The following is a 16,174-nucleotide window of genomic DNA, read 5'->3' on the forward strand; positions in this document are numbered from 1 at the left end:
ACTCAGGATGTATAGGAGAGCTATGTAATTTTTTTATAGTAGTAAATTGGGGAGTCAGAGGGGGGTCGCTTCCCAGTGAGGCTGCCTCAATTCTTTGGAGCAAATAGCAAGCAGCCTTGCTGACATGCTAACTGACCCAAGCTTTGTTCCAAGGTCGGGGGGTGTACAACAGTAGCCTTGCCAACGTGTTGATCTGACTGGAAGCGGAGCTCAAAGGTCAGGGGGCTCAGACAGATTTTGGGGCCTCACTGGGCCGGACTCTTCCAGGTGACTAAGGAAAGTCACATTCAGTCTCAGAAGGGATGATGTTTTGAGATCAGTGATGAGTGCAAAACCTCTTGGGAAGAGTGGAAAGAAATTCTGTAGATATTTGATAGATATTTTCATTCCTGTTTTTTTATCATTGAGAAAGAAGGAGAGAGAGAGAGATGGGGGAAAGGAATGTCCTTTTATTTATTTTTTTAACCTATAAGAAATTTGAGGTGGATCAGCAGATAGTGTAATGTCACTGGACTCCCACGTAGTCGCAGTTTGACTCCCGGACCTAGAGGCTTGAAATTCACACCAGATATATGTGTACCCAAGATCCTGAGAGAATGGAGGGGAAGGAATTGTGGCATGGCCATCCCATCTAGGGGATGATTTCTCGCTTTCTGTCTCTCTGTCTCTCTCTCTCTGGCAAGCACATACACCCTATAGCAAAAATCTCTCTCTCAAAAAAAAAGAAGTTTGAGGGCCAGCAGGTGATGAGGTAGTTAAATGCTGGACTCCCACATGACCAACTGGACCTGACAGCTTGCTTTCTTACTTTCTCTCTCTGCACCATTCTCTGGTGAGGGCATGTGTCCAGTAACAAATAATAATAATAAATAAAAATAAATAAATAATTATTTTTTAAAAGTTTGAAAAATGTCTTTAAGGGACCAGCAGATGGCATGGTGGTTAAGGTGCTGAACTTCGACATGGTCACCCACAGTTTGAGTCTTGGACTCGGCGGCTTGAAAATCCTGCCAGATATGTGTGCATATGTGCTTGAGAAAAGATTGGAGGAGAAAGGATTGTGATGTGGCCATCCTTATGGAGAGAGTGATTTCTCAACTTTCTCTCTCTCTGTCTCTTTCTTTAGCGAGTACATGTGTCCTATGGCAAAAAAAATATATATATAAATGTTGTTAATATACAAATAACCATCTACATAGCATAATTTAAAGGCATGGGCATGGGGGTTGGGATGAGTTCAGATTTCAAATTCATCACCCAGTTCCTCTAAGACCTTGGTCAAGCACAGTGAGAAGGAGAGGGTTCACTCCGAGAACCCTCCCATCCTAATCCCTGGAGACTGTGCCTCTGTTATGTTATATGGCAAAGGAAAATTGAAGTGGCAGGTGGAATTAAGGTTGCTAATCAAGTTGCTAATAACCTTAAAATAAAATTATCTGGGACCAGCAGTTGGTGTAATGGCTACGTCGTTGGACTCCCATGTAGTCAACTGGGATTCAAGTCCTGAACCCAGTGGCTTAAACTTAACGTCTGGGACGTGTACTTATGTGCCCAAGATCCTGAGAGGAGAGTGGAGGAGAAGGGATTGTGGCATGGCCATCTCCCCTGGGGGGTGATCTCTCACTTTCTGTCTCTCTGTCTCTCTCTGTCTTTCTGGCAAGCGCATGCGCCCTATAGCAAAAAACTCTCACGAAAAAAATATTGTCCTGGCTGATTGGTTCTCTGCAGACATTAGGATATGTATTGCGCTGTCATGCCCAAGGATAGCCATAGTAGTTGCTAAAACAGTAAAATACTGGGGCCAGCAGATGGTGTGGTGGTCAACTACATGGGAGTCCAGCAATGTAACCATTACACCATCTGCTGGTCCCTTGTTTTTTAATTTTGACAGAGGGCATATGCACTTACTGGGGAGAGACAGAGAAAGGGAGACAGGTAAAATGAGATTGCTGCAATCTCTTCTCCATGTCTTCCCTTGTCTCTGATTCTGGGCATGTACACACATTCACCTGGTGTGTCTCAAGCCACGAGGTCCAGAATTCAAACTACATAATCAACCTTTGAGGTCCAGCTGCCTTAACCACCAGACCACAGGCTGGCCCAAATTTCTATTTTTAATAAATTACCTAGTCTAAGACATTTTGTTAGAGCAGCTCAAAGGGACTAAGACAAACAACTGTAGGAAACTAATACAATGTGTGATGTATCCTCAGGAAGCCTCAGTTTCTTCCCTTCTGAAATAGGTATACCAACACTCCTGAAATTGTGAGGATTAAATGAGATATGTGTGATTTGCTTCATACAGAGTCTGGCACCTCCAAAAGGGAAGCTATTCCTATTATTATATGTTCATTGTATGACAGCTTCTAAATATAATTAAGTAGACAAAATTAATTAAGTAAAAGCCTTTGTTGATGCTCTTGCCCCAGAGCAATACACGTCTTAGTTAATTTCCTTCCAGACTCCCTTCCATGTTTATAAATGTGAATATTTACATATTAAAGTATGTATTCAGTATGAATTGGGTTAAATTAATACATACATGCTGTCATGTAATTTGCCTTTCTTCACTTTTTCTAGTCATATCTGTAAGTTAATATAGTAATATTCTTTTTTATCTTTTTAAAATTTTATTGATCATTGTTATCATTTTTCAATTTGCTGCAGGGCATGAGAGCTCAACAGAGAGAGAGAGAAAGAGAGAAAGTGAAAAAGCAAGTTGCTAGTTTCAGGACTTGAACTTCAGAACAGTGGTCTGCCATGTGGGAGTCAAGTGCCCTAATCACCACACTACCTGCTGGCCCCACTGTAGTAATATTCTTAATGGCTTCACAGGATTCCACTGCATCGATTGTCACTTGCCTATAAACATAATCCATTTGAAGACATTTAAACAGTTCCCATAATTATACTCTATAAACGTCAGGCTAGCTCTGTGGCACAGTAGTAATGTGAGAAGCTGGACCCCACGTGGCAACTGCAGTTCAGATCCCCAGCCCAGTTAGCCCAAAACACACTGGGCACATGAACAAGTGCCCAAGATCTGATGGGCTGGAGGACTGGAGGAAGGGGTTGCCAGTGCGACTAGACCCTGTGCAGAGTGCTCCTCTCACTCTCATATGTGTGCACACATGGTCTGTCACGAATAAAGATAAAGCAAACTTTGGGGCCTGCAGGAGGTCTGGTGGTTAAGGTGCTGGATTCCAACGTGACTGACTGTAGTTCAAGTGTCGGACCCAGTGGCTTGAAAAACACACTGGGTGAATGTGCGTGCATGTCCAAAATCCCAAGAGGAGAACAGAGAAGAGATTGTGGTGTGGCCATCCCCCCTAAGGGGTGATTTTTCACTTTTCTTCTCTGTCTCTCTCTCTGAGGAGTGCAGGCGACTATGCAGAAACCTCAAAAACAGCTATACATGTTTCTGTAGTATGTAAATTTCTTTTACATGTACCACATGTACCTTCATGTGCTTATCTAGTTGTTTTGATGATTTGCTCCTTAGGATAACATGCTGGACGTGGTTACTGGGTCAAAGAACATCCATATTGTAAGTTTGGAATTACCATTATTTCATATTTGGTAGGGGGGTGCTTTGTGGGTGCTTGATTTTTAAGCCCAAAGAGAACTTAGTTACCAATTGGTTTTATCTTCTCATTTGTAGAGAGTTTTTTTTTTGTATTAATTAATTAATTTCAATTGATAAGTAAAATTATATGTTTTTATGGTACAACATGATGCTTTGAAATACATGTACACTGTTGATGGCTAAATCAAGCTAATTAACATATCCATCATTTCAAACATTTACCTTTTTTTTGTGTGTGTGTGGTGAGAACATGTAAAAATCTATCCCCTTCATGATCTTTAAGAATACAATACATTTTTTTTTTTAGAGGTTTTTGCTATAGGGCACGTGTGCTCGCCAGAAAGACAGAGAGAGACAGAGAGACAGAAAGTGAGAAATCACCCCCGCAGGGGCCATGGCCATGCCGCAGTCCCTTCTCCTCCATTCTCCTCTCAGGATCTTGGACATGCATGCACACACGCCTGGCGTGAGTTTTAAGCCACCAGGTCTGGGACTCGAACTGCGGTCAACTACGTGGTTGACCGTAGCCATTATGCTAACTGCTGGTCCCAAGAGTACAATACATTTTTATTGACTATAGTCACCATGTTGTCTGATACATATATATCTTGAAATTATTCTTTCTGATCATTTTTTTAATTGCCAGAGGGCACATGTGCTTGCCAGAGGGAGATAGAAAGAGAAACAGAAAGAATCCCCTTAATGGGGCATGGTAACACCACAGCCCTTCTCTCCAATTATCCATACTGTCATTTATTTAATGATTTAATTAAGTCATTAAACTTAAAGAAAATTTCAGGTGGTGACCTAGCCCTTTGGGCATGCATACACATGTGCCTGGTATGTTTTTAAGCTGCTGGGGCTGGAATCAAACAAAACAGTCAGCCATGTGAGGTCTGGCTCCCTCATCTCGTAGGCCACAGGACCAGCCCCATCTAAGCATTTATTAAAAATGTTCGGGACCAGCAGTTAGCATAATGGCTATGTCGCTGAACTCTTATGTAGCTGGCAGTGGTTCAAGTCCTGGACCTGGTGGCTTGAGCTCACGCTGGGCGTGTGTGTGTGTGGGTGTGTGCCCAGGATCCCGAGAGGAGAATAGAGGAGAAGGATTGCGGGGTGGCCATCCCCTCAGGAGTTGATTTCTCGCTTTCTATCTCTCTGTCTCTCTCTGTCTTTCTAGTGAGCACACGCGCCCTATAGCAAAAACCTCTTCAGAAAAAAAAAAAAAGGAAAATTTTATTTTGAAGCCAGCAGGTGGCGTGGTGATTAGAGACTGGATTCCTGCATGGTCGACCAAGGTTCAAGTCCTGGGCCTGGCAGCTTGTTTCTCAAGTTCCTTCTCTCTCTCTGTCTGGTCAAATTAAATAATAATAATGATAAGTAAAGTTAAAAAAATAGTTCTTTTAAAAAGTTCTATTTCTACAAAGTTTTATGTTCATGTTTTTAACTAGAAATATAGAATATATCATCCATAGAAGAATACTCATACATGAGAGAGTCTTCAAAAGTTTATAGAAAATGCATACTATGAAAGCTGTGCATGGATTTTAAAATGTTTTTGAATCAGAATGAACTTGTACTTTAATTCTGTTTTTTCATGATTTGAAATCCCCTTATACTTCTACATTCTCTGTTATTGAATATTCTATCTGAAACATTTTCTTTTATTTATTTATTTATTTTTCCATTTTTTCTTTTTTTATTATTTTTTAAATTTCATTTTCTTTTATACATTCAATCACATTATTTAGCTTACAAAATGAATATTTCAACAGGTGAACATTTCTCCCTAGTACAGTTGATAAAGCTATAAAATATCTTCAACAGATATTTTTCTTTGTCCCATTAATGCTTTGCCTCCCTATTTTTCTTCTAAATGTCCTTCCTCAGACCTTCCTCTTTCACACGTACTATATCTGGTATTTACATTTATATACTGTGTTTCTTTATTCTTTAGTCAATCAGTTTCAGTCATAGAGTATGGATACTCGGTATATCTTAAGTGGGGATATACAATGCCTCTCCTTCATAGCCTGGCTTGCTTCACTCAGCAGTAAATCTTCCATATTAAGCCAGTTCTTGTCAAAAGACAGGGTTTTGTTGTTTTTTTATGGTTGAATAGTATTCCATAGAGTATATGCGCCACAGTTTTTCTATCCGTCTGTTTGTGTGCATTTGGGTTGTTTCCATGATTTAGAGATTGTGAATAGCGCTGCAATAAACATCGATATGCAAGCACTTTTCTGATTAAGTATTCTTCTGTCCTTTGGGTAGATACCAAGGAGTGGGATTGCTAGATCATATGGTAGCTCTATTTGTAGATTTTTGAGGAATCTCCAAATTGTTCTCCACAGTGGCTGGACCAATTTACATTCCCATCAGCAGTGTAAGAGAGTTCCCCTTTCATCCTCCCCTCCCCCCCAGCACTTATCATTTTGTTTTTTTAATCTTAGTCATTCTGACTGGGGTTAGATGGTATCTCATTGTTGTTTTGATCTGCATTTCCCTTACAATGAGAGATGTTGAGCATTTTTTCATATGCCTCTTAGCTATTTGTATGTCATCTTTAGAGAGTGATTTTTTCAACTCACTCTCCCATCTTTTAATGGGATTGATCATCTTTTTTCTGAACAGTTGCTTGAGTTCCTTGTAAATTCTGGTTATCAGTCCCTTATCTGACACATAGTTTACAAAAATATTTTCCCATTCAGAGGGCTGTCATTCACACTAATTACTGTGTCTTTTGCCATGCAGAAACTTCTTAGTCTGAGGTAGTCCCACTTTTCTATTTTGGGGATTATCAACTGTGCTTTGGGGGTCTTATTTAAGAAGTATTTCCCTACTCCAATGTCTCTCAGAGTTTCTGCAGTGTTTTCCAGGAGCAGTTTTATAGTTGGAGGTCTTAGATTTAGGTCTTTGATCCACCTTGACTTGAAAGACGAATCTGAACCCCTCCCTACCTCTCACCCGTGACAAAAATCAAGTCAAGGTGGAACATTTTCTAATAATAAATACTTTCCAAAGTATGTATTTTAAAATAATTGCCTAATACTAGAGTGTCATAAATTATTGAATCCTGCATTTATTGTCGGATGTGGAGGCTGTTTCCACTTACTTTTCACTGACAGCTCAGGAAGGCCCCGGTCCAGCTGAGGAGTGAACCCTGTGATCTGATCCTCAGCAGAGGGAAGGTGGAGGTATCTTGGGGATGGGGGGCAGAGCAGGGCAGGGCACCTGAGAGAAAGCATGGTCTGCCAGCCAGAGCAGGGGAGCCAGATGCTCCTGCAAATGTGTAATAAGAACTAGTCTTTATTCAGAAACCAAGAAGTGGCACAATAGTAATGCAGCTGAACTCATATGGAAAGGTTCTGGGTTCATGTCCCAGGACCTCTCTGATTACACAGAGAGGGCTCACATGTGTACCATGATCAGGGCTGGCTGAGAACAGGGGTGAACTCTGGCATGAGGCCCCTGTTGAGGGTGCCTTTTTCTTTTGCTCTGTCTCTTTCATAAAAATCCTGGTAAGGGGACATCTGAGGGTTCAGTGGTAAAACGTGACACAGACTTATCCACATGGGGAGGTTCTGGGTTCATGTCCAGAGACCTCTTAAGTACACTGGGCACATGAGCCCATGGTACAGGGCTGGTTGAGGTGGAGGGGGATTATTGTGTTAAGACCCTATTGGAGGGACTGTCTCTCTGTCTCTCTCTATATATACCTTATGGAAGAAATAAATAACTGCTTTTAAAAATCTGGGTAAAGACCTAGCCATTTGGGAGTTGGAAGTAGTAGTAAAAAGTAGATAAATATAGTAGACAGATATAGTAATAGATATAATAGATAAATCTGTATTCTGTGGTTGTGCAGAGTGTTGTTAACATATTAAAGCGTGGAAAGCAATTGAAAGCCATGAAAAAAGAACTTTTGTATTTATTGACACTGTCTGCCTTTCTGGGTTGTAATTTGCCTATGTGTGTGTCTGGGTGGGGAGCTTGGTCAGTGCCGGCTGTGGGTAGACCCAAATGAATGGACCTGTAAAGCCACAGTTGTTTTTGCTTGTTGAGTGAAGGCAGGAAACCTACTGATGTGGTTACTCAGTGGAGTGGCTTCATTCCAGGTTTACTCACTGGGCTTCTGCAAGAGAAAGTTCTTGATAGGGAGGACTGGACAAGAATAAAGCTCTGTTCTGTAGCCACCGCTTGAGTCACAAACTGTTGGTGTGACTCTGTCAGTGACTCGGAATTGGGACTCCAGAGGACGGAGGCCCTGGCTGCTGGCCAAGGATCTGGCCTGGGGCATTGTTCTGGAAATAAATGGCCTCTGATTTCACCCATCAGGGTATTTTTTTTTTTAGGGAAGGAGATGTTTGTTTTTTTCTCCTTGAGAATTTCAAACAACCCTTTACATTCTCACTTGATCTGCATAAAATAATTTTTGAAAAGAGTTAGGCAGAAAATTAAATTTAAAAGTAAGCAAATTCTAGCCCAGCAGTGTCACTCACTGCAAAGATGCTATGCCCTCTAGGCTGGGACCACATGGGAAGTCTGGGTTTGATTTGTGTGAAAAACTGAAGGAATGTTGGTGGAAACAGAGGCAGGAGGATCTTGAGTTCAAGGCTGGCCTGGGCAGCACAGCGAGACCCTATTTATAAAAGAGCTGGATATGAGCTCAGACAGGAGGATGGTGATAGCTTCTGCAGAAAGTTAAAAATATAGTCATCAGAGCATTTTAACAATCCCACTTCTGGGTGTGTGTGTGTGTATATATATATATGTATATATATCCAAAACAATTGAAAGCTAGGTTGTGGCTAGCCAGGTGGCATGATGGATGATGGTTAAGGTGGCTGGATCCCACATGGCCAACTGTGCAGTTTAAGTCCTGGACCTGACAGCTTGAAAAACACACTGGCATATGTGTGTGCATGCCCAAATCTCAAGGGGAGAATGGAGGTAAAGAGATTACAACATGGCCATCCCTCCCGGGAGTGATCGTTACACTTTCTTTCTGTCTCTGTCTTTCTCCAGCAAGTGCACTAGTCCTATACCAAACTAAAAAATTAATTAGTTAATTATTTTTTAAAAAGCAAGGTTCAAAAAGATATCTGCAGGGACAGCAGTTAGCGTAATGGCTATGTTGCTGCACTCCCATGTAGTCGACTGCTGTTCAAGTCCCGGACCTAGTGGCTTAAACTCATACCAGGTGCGTGTGCGTGCGTGCCCAAGATCCTGAGAGGAGAATGGAGGAGAAGGGAGTGCGGTGTGGCCATCCCCCCTGGGGAGTGCTTTCTCACTTTCTGTCTGTCTCTCTCTGTCTTTCTGGTGAGCACATGCCCCCTATAGCAGAAACCTCTCCAAAAAAAAAAAAGATATCTGCATGCCCATGTTCATTACAGTATTACTTACAATAGCAAAGAAGTAGAAGGAACCTCTATGGAAGTATTCTTCAATGAAGAGTAGATCAAATGTGATATGTACACACAATCAAATAGGATCCAGCCTTAAAAAGGAAGAAAAATTTGACAATGCTACAACATAGATGAACCTCAAAGACATTGCACTGAATAAAATAAACCAGTCACAAAAAGAGAAATATTGTCTGCTTCCACTTACATGAGGTACCTAGAGTAAGCTAGAGTAGGCAAATTCATAGAAATTGAAGATGGAATGGTGGTTGCCGGGCTCTGTGGGAAAGGGAGACGCAGAGTAAATGTTTAATGAGTGCAGAGTTTCAGTCTTGCAAGATGAAAAATTTGTGGAGGTTGGTCATACATTGTTGTGAATATACTTAACACTTCTCAGCTGTTCACTTGGAATAGTTAAGATGGTAAATGTTGTATTATGTGTATTTTACCACAATTAAAATATAGGCTCAGTCACAGTGGTGGCTTTTGCTACGATGCTGCACTCTATAGGCTAGGACCATGTGGGAGGTTTGGGTTTGATTCCTGGTCTATTCGAAAGGCCTGCTTGGTCATATGCATCTGTAACCCCAGAGACTTGGGATAGCTGAGGCAAGAGGATCATAGGTTTGGAGCTGGTCTAGGCAACATCGCAAGACCCTGAAAAGGAGCCATGTGTGGTGGTACAGCCTACAAGCTCAGATGGGAGGCTGAAGCAGAGGATTGTGAGACCCTATCTTTTTTTAAAAAAATGTTACTAGCCATGTATTCTAGTGGTTAAAACGAGCTGGGGGTAGGGAGGTAAGCAGCAGATGGCATAGCGGTTACATCGCTGGACTCCCATTTGGCCGATTGCAGTTTAAGTCCTAGACCTGATGACTTGAAAATTACACAGGGCATGTGTGCAACCGTACCCAAGATCCCATGAGGAAAATGGAAGAAAAGGGATTGTGTTGTGGCCATCCCCCCTGGGGGATGATTTCTCCCTTTCTCCCTTATTATATCTGTCTCTGTCTCTCTCTGGTGAGGATACATGTCCTAAGACAAAAACTTCTAAAGAAAAAGGGGGGGGCGGCAGCAGATGACATAGTGTTTACAGTGCTGGAATCCTCATGGGTGACTGCAGTTCAAGTCCTGGACCCACTGGTTTGAAACTGACACTGGGAGATGGGATTGCAGCACGGGCATCCCCACATGAGGGTGATTTCTCACTGTATCTCTCTCTCTGCTTCTCTCTGACAAGCACATATGCCCTAGGGCAAAAATTCTAATAAAAGTGGGTATAGAACTGGACCCACATGGCTTATTTATCTTAAATCCTGGCCGTAGTGGCTTGAAAAACATGTCATGTACATGTGCATGTGTGCTCCAAAGCCCAACAGGATGGAGGAAAGGAGAATGGATAGCGGCCTACCCTTACCCCATTGAGGGGCACATTTTTCCTCTCTCACTCGCTCTCACCTCTAGTAATTTTTAAAACTTTTACTAATAATAAGTAAAATATGAAACATAAAATGAAATCTGAAACTAAGCAAATTCTAGTATGTATAATGAAATACTATTCAGCCATAAATAGGAATGAAGTTCTGATAGATGCTACGTTGTAGATGTATGTCGAAGACACTGTGGAATGAAGGCAGACACGGAGAATATGATAGAATTTCATTTACATGAGGTCTTCAGAGTAGGTAGATCCATAGACCCTAAATGCAGATTGGTGGTTAGCAGGGGTGGGGAGAAGGGAATTAGATGCACATGCTTAACTGGTGTAAGGCTTCTTTTAGGGGTGATGAAAATGTTTTGAAACTAGATAGAGCCAATAGTTTCACAACATTGCGAATATATGAAATGCCAATGAATTGTTTACTTTAAAATGGTTAATTTGGGGCTAGCAGATGGTGTAGTGGTTAAGATGTTAGACTCTCACACGTCCAACTATAGTTTGAGACTCAGACCTCATGGCCAGAAAATCACATCAGGTGCATGTATTATGTGTGTCCAAAATCCTGAGAGGGTAAATACGTCTGTAAGCTAAGAGGTTAGTAAGATTGCTTCACAAACAGTACATCCTTTTAGAGAAAGTAAACAAGAGAAATGCAGAGATTAATAGCTGTAGACACTGTTGATGTTTTCACCAATATCCATTTCTCTTTCTTCATATACTGGCACCCCTTTTTTCTTCTGGGCAACCACCCCACTTTTACTCTCAGTTCACACCGCTTAGGTGGTGCTCCAGGGCGAATCATGTGACCTGAGACTGACCAATCAAGGCACTGCATGTCTCTAGTGTAAGTGATTGGTACGCACATGTGCAGGTGAAATGGGGAGACCAATATGATTCAGTCCTGGGACTGTACCAGCCCACTAGAGCTGCCAGTAATAAAATAACAGACTATGGAACTAGCAGGTGATATGGTGATTAAGGTGCTAGACTCTCATGTGGCAGACAATGGTTCAAGTTCCAGACCTGGCAGCTTGCAAATCATGCCAGGTACATGTGTGTTCATGTCCAAAATTCCAAGAGGAGAATGGAGAAGATGGATTGTGGCATAGCCATTCCCCCCCCCAAGCTTGGGGAGGAGTGATTTCTCACTTTCCCTCTCTCTGTCTCTCTCCAGCAAGCACATGTATGCTATAGCAAAAATAAATAACAAGAATGCAAACACAGACTGGGAGTCTTAAACTAGACAAATGTATTCTCCCATTATTCCAGAGGCTTGAAGTCTTAGATCAAGCTGTCTACAGGATTTGGTTTTTCTTCTCATTCTTTTCTATTGCCAGAGAGTGTGTGCAATTGCCAGGGAGTGAGAGAGAGAAAAAGAACCCCCCCCCCAACAGGATAGGGCCATGCCACAGTCCTTCCTCCATTTTTCCAACCCATCAGGATCTGGGGCACTCACACACGTGCCTGGCAAGGTTTCATTTTCAAACTGGGAAGGCCAGGACTTGAATATAAGTTGCCATGTGGGATCTGGCTCCCAGTGCTCAGCATTCAACTACTGCTCTCTGGACTGGCCCAAGCACTGGGTTTTCCTGAGACCTGTCTTCTTGTCTTATGGATATGGCCATCTTCTTTCGGTGTCTTCACATGGTCTCTGTATGTCTCTGCATCCTAAATTCTTCTTTTTATAAGGAGACAAATCATAGTGGATTAGGGTCCACCCAGAGGACCCCTCATTTTACCTTAATTATCTCTTCAACAGCCCTGTCTTCAAGTACAGTCACAGTTGAAGTACTGGGGTGAAGACTTCAACATATACATATGAACTCAGCCCATAACCTTGGTTGGAACCATTGTGAAAAAGGAATCTTTTTCCCAGTCTGTGTTGTTGAGGAGAGAGGCTGTCAGCCTGGAGTTGCTGGCAGCCATCTTGTCACCAGGACAGGAGAGGCCTCCTGAAGATAGAGCCAACACAGAAAAATAGCAGAGAGAGAGAGAGAGAGAGAGAGAAGGAGAGCGAGAAACAAGCACCAATGACATTGACACTGTTTGACCCCTGAATTGAGCCAAGCATGAAACAAGTCTTCCCATGGACTTCAGCCACATGAGCTCCCTACAAATTGGACCTGTGCCTGTTTAGGACAGTGTTCTTCACTGGCAATAGAAAGAGTCCTTGGTTGGGGCTAACCCAGTGCATGGTGGTTAAGGTAGCCAGATCTCACGTGGTTGACCATGTGTTCAAATCCACAACCCAGTGTCTTGATAGTATAGTGCATGTGTGCCCAAAATCCCAAAAGGAGAGAGAAGTGAAGGAGGAGAAGAGATTGTGGTGTGACTATGTCTCCTGGGGGTTGCTTTACCACTTCTTCACCCCAGTTTCTCTCCAGTGAGGCATACTCCCCTGACAGCCAGTTGGTGAGGCTAAGCAGAATAGCCTGGGCCAATCAGATCGATGTCATGAGTTAGCACTTACATAAGAGGAAGCAGGTGGTTGACAGGGTAGGTGCTGAGGCAGTAAGAAGGCCACACACAGAGGGTCCCAAGGCCATTCGTGCAAGGCAGACCATCATCCCGAAGCAACAGGGAATGTGGGTAATGGGACATAGTGTATGGAGGATAAATGGCTGGCTTGGAGCAGGAAAATAAAGCAGATGGTCCCATAAATGCATATTGTTTAAAGACACAAAGTTTGTGGCAGTCTATTGTACAGCAATAAATAACCAACATAGCCACCAGACCTTAATTCGTTTGGGTTCGCATCTCCAGCAGAAGTACAGGGACTGCCTATCACCACTCCACACTGTGTTGTGTGCCCAGTCCTGACTCATTATCATTTTGACCACACCTGAGTCCTCGTCCACTCCTACAGCTCCATCCCATGCAAGTTTTCTTAGGGCAGAAGAAGGGTAGCTCTCCAAAGAAAAATAGGTGTGTTGAGACCAGAAAAAAAAAAAAAAAAAAAAAAAAAAAAAAAGGAATGTCCTTTGCAAGCAGCAAACAAGTAGTGTACATGCCATTGTGGAGATCTTGCTGATCAGTTTAAGAGGGCAATATCTAAGCACCATGGCAGTAAACACTTCACATGTAGACACATCTAAGACTAATTACAGAGGACATTGGTAACTTGATTAAAATGGACTCTATCTCTACTTATTAAAATGTTACTGGGATTTTCTGCACATTCCGGAAATTAAGAAATTGTATTGATTTAAACAGTGACTTGGTCTTAGTGGCACATGCTGCTAAGATGCTGGACTCTGCATGGGAGACCTGGTTTGATTCCCAGTCCAGCCTACAGGCCAGGCATAATGGTATGCACCTGTATTCCCAATGAGTAGGGGAACCTAGGACAGCAGAATTACAACACAGTGAAACCTTCTCTTAAAATGAAAATAAAAACACACCAATCTAGAATTTAATTTAACTTGCTCAACTGGTCTGAGTCAGTAAGGTTTGGCTACAATCAACATTTGTCCAGAAGTTCAAGGTAACTAAATAGAGATTAGATAACAAAAGGGTTTCCAATTCCCTGGAGTTGGATCAAAGACCTAGGGTGGGCAAATGTCACATCTACAGAAATATGTTCTTTTTTTTTTTTTCATGTTAATCTGCTTTGCTATCAGATGAACACAGTCAAGATTACTAGTTGCTTTAAACACAAGGACGTTGATTTGGGGGGTTATTTTCACTTTTTATGGTGGGAAGTAGGGTTGAGATAGAGAATGAATGAAATATAGCATTTCTTTTTTGAAGATATAAAATCTGTAATGGGGTCTCATGGGAACCTGAGTTGAACAGCACACCATACTTTATATACACCAGTGTAGAGGAGATGGATACTGAACTAGAGCTGTGAAGTATTGCTTTCCTTGACTAAAAAGGAAGATTTTCTGCTGAGACTTCTCCCTCCAGATTCATTTCTAGTGGGTAGGGCTACCTCTGTCTCCTTCTCTCCATTTCTCTCTGTCTCTCTCTGTCTCTGTGTCTCCCTGTGACTTTTAATTTAAAAAAAAAATAAGATAAAGTATTCTCCAGGCTCTCAAACCCCTCCTTTATTGTGCTAATTGGTGCGTTCCCCATTCCATTTAGGAAAGGCACAAAACCAGGACCATCCTGAGATAGAAACCAAACTAGAGCTATGAAATATTGCTTCCGTGTGGCATGCATGCATGCCACGTGGTTTTCATTTTTTGCTTTTTAAAGTTAAAATCTGAAGTTTTTTAAATAATCTTTTTTGCTTTCTCCTTTTTTATTTTTTTTTTCCTTCTTCCCTCTTCTCTAACTCTTTTCTGTTTATCTTTATTCATTGGCTGGTCAGCCTCTATACACTAAATGCCTAGAGAGGTCCAAGTGAACAGGATCCAAACATCTGAATATGATTAGGGTCAGAATATTCCTCTATTCCCACTGAATCTGATGCACAAAGAGTGAAGACATGACAGAAGAGAGATTGCAGATCACCTCCTCCTGCACGCCTCTGAATGCTCAGATTGAACATCAAGAAACGTACCATCTATCAGATGACTAGAAATCACCGCAGGGTCCCAAGAAATATGGGAAAGCAAGAAAATACCTCTCCTCCAAGGGAAAAAATAAATCCTCTTCATCCTCAGGCAGTACAATGAAACTCATGGAAATGTCATAATAAGAATTTAGAATATTCATAATGGCAAAGCTAACAGAGATGGAAGAGAAGAGAGACAATGAACTGCAGAAGAGGTGAAAGAAAGGAGCTGATGAGTTCCAGGAGATGAAATTCTTGCAAGATCTAAAAGAGGAAATATGTACTATAAAAAGAATCAGGGGAACCAGCAGTTAGCGTAATGGCTATTTTGCTGGATTCCCATGTAGTCGACTGTAGTTGGAGTCCCGGGCTAGGTAGCTTAAACTCATGCCAGGCATGTGTGTTGTGTGCCCAAGACCCCAAGAGGAGAATGGAGGAGAAGGGATTGCAGTGTGGCCATCCCCCCTGGAGGGGGTGATTTCTTGTTTTCTGTCTCTCTCTCTCTCTCTCTGTCTTTCCAGCGAGCGTACGCGCTCTATAGCAAAAACCTCTCAAAAAAAAAAGAAAAGAGAGAGAGAGAGAGAATTGTACCAGTTGGCGTGATGTCTATGTTGCTGGACTGTCATGTAGGTGACTGGGATTTGAGTCCTGGACCCAGTGGCTTAAACTCACGCCGGGTGCATGTGTGTGTGGGTGCCCAAAATCCCAACAGGAGAATGGAGAAGGAATTTTAGTGTGGCTATCCCTTCTTTCTGGCTAGCACATGCACGCTATAGCAAGAATTTTTTTATTTAAAATTTTTTTTTAAATTTTTTCTAAAATTAAAAAAAGAAAAAGAAAAAAAAATGGCAAACTTAATGGTAGTGAAAAGTCCGGAGTTGAATATTATATCCCAGAATTTAATCAGGACGATCGAACCACAACATAAGATAAAATACATGAGACTGAACTGGTGAAACAAAATTTTATGACTTTTGACTAAAACACTGCTGATTTTCTTCTAGGCTTTGTTTTCCAGTTTTAAGGATTTTTGTCCTGTCTTGAGCTGCTGATAGGTTCATGTAGGTACTATTTGAACATAATCCTAACCTGTTTCCTGGCTTTAAGTTTTAAGCAAAGCTCCTTAGCATTTCTTCAATTTATTAAAGCTAAAACTGCTTTTCTTAAAATTAAAAAATTTATTAAAAAATACCTATTTAATGACTGTAGTAAGCTATATAGCATCAGCTAGGTGCTACTTT

General features: G+C 41.7%; 1 protein-coding gene across 2 annotated transcripts in view; it reads left to right on the top strand.

Annotated features, from left to right (window-relative positions):
* The window catches only part of VSIG10 (V-set and immunoglobulin domain containing 10), a 102,627-nt gene that overhangs the window by 19,580 nt on the left and 66,873 nt on the right, over positions 1-16,174 (top strand). For both annotated transcript variants that reach the window (XM_006151561.3, XM_006151562.3), the window contains exon 2: positions 3,503-3,547. The gene's annotated coding sequence lies outside the window, so the exon portion shown is untranslated. The remainder of the gene's footprint in view (positions 1-3,502; positions 3,548-16,174) is intronic.

The sequence above is a fragment of the Tupaia chinensis genome, unplaced genomic scaffold (assembly GCF_000334495.1).
Source record: "Tupaia chinensis unplaced genomic scaffold, TupChi_1.0 Scaffold000320_1, whole genome shotgun sequence".
NCBI classification, from domain to species: domain Eukaryota; kingdom Metazoa; phylum Chordata; class Mammalia; order Scandentia; family Tupaiidae; genus Tupaia; species Tupaia belangeri.